Source organism: Octopus bimaculoides, chromosome 6, assembly GCF_001194135.2.
Source record: "Octopus bimaculoides isolate UCB-OBI-ISO-001 chromosome 6, ASM119413v2, whole genome shotgun sequence".
Classification (NCBI taxonomy): Eukaryota; Metazoa; Mollusca; class Cephalopoda; order Octopoda; family Octopodidae; genus Octopus; species Octopus bimaculoides.
The window spans coordinates 96,806,797-96,810,013 of NC_068986.1; the positions used below are offsets into that span (position 1 = coordinate 96,806,797).

At 38.8% G+C, this 3,217-nt stretch overlaps 1 protein-coding gene across 9 annotated transcripts in view; it reads right to left on the minus strand.

The window, feature by feature from the left end:
* The window catches only part of LOC106879970 (zinc finger protein 708), a 45,794-nt gene that overhangs the window by 1,786 nt on the left and 40,791 nt on the right, over positions 1–3,217 (minus strand). The window lies entirely within an intron of this gene.

Below are 3,217 nucleotides of genomic sequence, written 5' to 3' on the forward strand. Positions count from 1 at the left end.
ACATGCATATATATGTGTGTGTATTCGGTCAGTAGTCCACAAGTCAGAAAAGGCATATTCTAAGAGAAAATTTGAGCTATAATACTTTTATATTGTCAAGTAGTATATTCCTGTATGTATAGTATAAAAAAAGATATGTAAATATAAATGCATTTTATTGCTTTATGGCCACTAGGAATAACTGTTTTAACAGTCCTAACATTTGTCTTGAAAAATGCACTAGAGCAGTCATTATAAAGCTAGCAGAAGTTTATACTGAGGAATCCACTAAATATTTACAGTAACACACACACTCATTCAGAGGTATTAGCTTCAAAATGGAAACTGAAAAGTATCTAGGGGATCTTACAGTCAACTTAGCCTTTTATCCTTCTCTTTGAGGAATTATCTTAAGGACACCACTTGTTAGCTCGCCAATCTTCAATAAAAGCTAAAGAAAAACAATACTTCAGGTCAAATCAAACTGCATACAGATCAGAACTTTATTAATCTGACATTACAAGTCTGCATACAACAGCTTTTATGTTTATTGGTGCACTGACATCATTTGCTAGACTAATCACCATGCAGTATCTAGCTATAGCCCTTTATATTATATTATATGCTTCCTAGGGCTATAAAATATAGTATCGGTTGAGGATTGAAGTCAATTTCATAGTCTGATAAATCATCATTGTCATTTTACATCTGCTTTCTTTACTGAAGAGGTCATTTCTGCTTTCTCAGATAGACCCAAGGACCACATTTCACTCATAAGTTTTATTTTGAGCTTGGTTTCTACAGCTGAATGACCTTTCAAGCAATAACCACCTTACAGAGTGTGACTGGTGCATCTTATTTGTGGCACCAGCACTGGAGAGATTGTTATGTCTGTGACAGTCTAAAGAGTAGTCACAACCCTACACTTAACAAGATATATAGAGTGCACTCTTATGTGAATGCAATTATAATAGAAGTTTCTGTATGGTTTGATTTGAATGATAACATCCATGCTTCTCTTCACAAAGAAATAATAGATTTAACCTTTTAGCATTTAGATAATTCTATCAAATGTAATGTTTATTCATTCACATTGTTTTAAATTAATTGTGCATTATTTCATAGCTTTGCAATTCCAATGATGATTGTTTAATTTTTAGAATGACACTGGGATATTCGTGAGATGATAGCTGTGACTAGTTTGAACATAAAAACAGATAGAATATTTAGGCCAAATATGGTCGATTAAAAATACTAAAGGGTTAAACCCATAACGTTTTTATCAAGAAGCACTTACAGAAGTGGTAAATAGAAATATATCAACTGAAGTTCTGATTAATGCAACATTCATTCAGCATTGTAGCCTTTTAGTAAATATTTTTTTTTGTCACTGATCATTTCAGATCTGGCAATTGTCAATCTTTGCTTATTTGCCAGCATAAAATGCTTTACTTCCCTCAACCAATTATTTTATTTTTATTTTTTATAATTATCAGATTAAAAAAATAAAGGAAGGAAGGACCGTGATTTTCAGGACCTTCATGACTGGGAGAAAGAAGTTATCTGAAGATTTGGCTCAAATGCTTGTAATAGGTTAGAACTCTGCTAAAGATAGCCATGGACCAGGTAATTGAGTTTAAACAGGAAGGGCCAAGTAGTTATGTTAAAACAGATGACTGATGAAGTTTATGACCCAAGAACAGGAGAGACTCCATTTAAATTTCACTCATAAGGCACTTGCCCAAAGTATCATGTAGTGGGATCGTAAAACGTCAAACCAGCTCCCAACTGAGAACATACGCAACAGTTTACAGGAAAAATTTATCAAAGGCGCAGGAGTGGCTGTGTGATAAGTAGCTTGCTTACCAACCACATGGTTCCGGGTTCATTCCCACTGCGTGGCACATTGGGCAAGTGTCTACTACTATAGCCTCGGGCTGACCAAAGCCTTGTGAGTGGATTTGGTAGACGGAAGCTGAAAGAAGCCCGTCGTATATATGTATGTGTGTGTCTGTGTTTGTCCCCCCAACATCGCTTGACAACCGATGCTGGTGTGTTTTCGTCCCCGTAACTTAGCGGTTTGGCAAAAGAGACTGATAGAATAAGTACTAGGCATCCAAAGAATAAGTCCTGGGGTCGATTTGCTCGACTAAAGGCGGTGCTCCAGCATGGCCACAGTCAAATGACTGAAACAAGTAAAAGAGTAAAATTACGGTGCATGATTTCAAACTTGAAAATAAATTTTCGAAAGTGTGTATCCGTGTGTGCGCGCGTTTGTTTCAGGCAAACCTTGAATAAGTAGACATAAAAGGCATTCTAGCTATGACTATCCTGTCTCTCTTTTTTTGTTTTTAAGATAGTAGGGTAGATGCGGGTGTGGCTGTGTAGTAAGAAGCTTGCTTCCCAACCAAATGGGTTTGGGTTCAGCCCCACTGCATGACACCTTGGGCAAGTGTCTTCTATAACCTCGGGCCGACCAAAGCCTTGAGTAGATTTGCTAGACGGAAACTAAAAAAAGCCCGTCGTATGTGTGTGAGTGTGTCTCACCACCGCTTGACAACCGATGCTGGTATGTTTACGTCTCCATAACTTAGCGGTTCGGCAAAAGTAACCGATAGAATAAGAACCAGGCTTTAAAAAAAGTACTGGGGTCGATTTGTCCAACTAAAACCCTTCACGAGGTGCTCCAGCATGACAGTAGTCAAATGAGTGAAACAAGTAAAAGAATATTCGGTGGGCTTTTCTACCAGCTCGAGCGACCACGCAGAAGCTTCCTAGTTGTGTATATAACCCTATTAAGGAAGATGACAAGAGCAAAACCTAAATGTAACTTTGAGGCATGATACATGTGAACAGTAAAACCCGAAAAAACTAGTCATGTTCTACGGTTGTTGTTGGCACTCCGTCGAGGGTTCCAGTTGATCCGATCAACGGAACAGCCTGCTCGTAAAATTAACGTGCAACGTGTAACCTTAACGTAGTTCTCGGGGATATTCAGCGTGACACAGTGTGACAAGGCTGACCCTTTGAATTACAGGCACAACAGAAACAGGAAGTAAGAGAAAGTTGTGGTGAAAGAGTACAGCAGGGTTCGCCACCATCCCCTGCTGGAGCCTCGTGGAACTTTAGGTGTTTTCGCTCAATAAACACTCACAACGCCGGGTCTGGGAATCGAAACCGCGAGTCCGCTGCCCTAACCACTGGGCCATTTACGGTAGTAAACAGCGAATTCAAAACT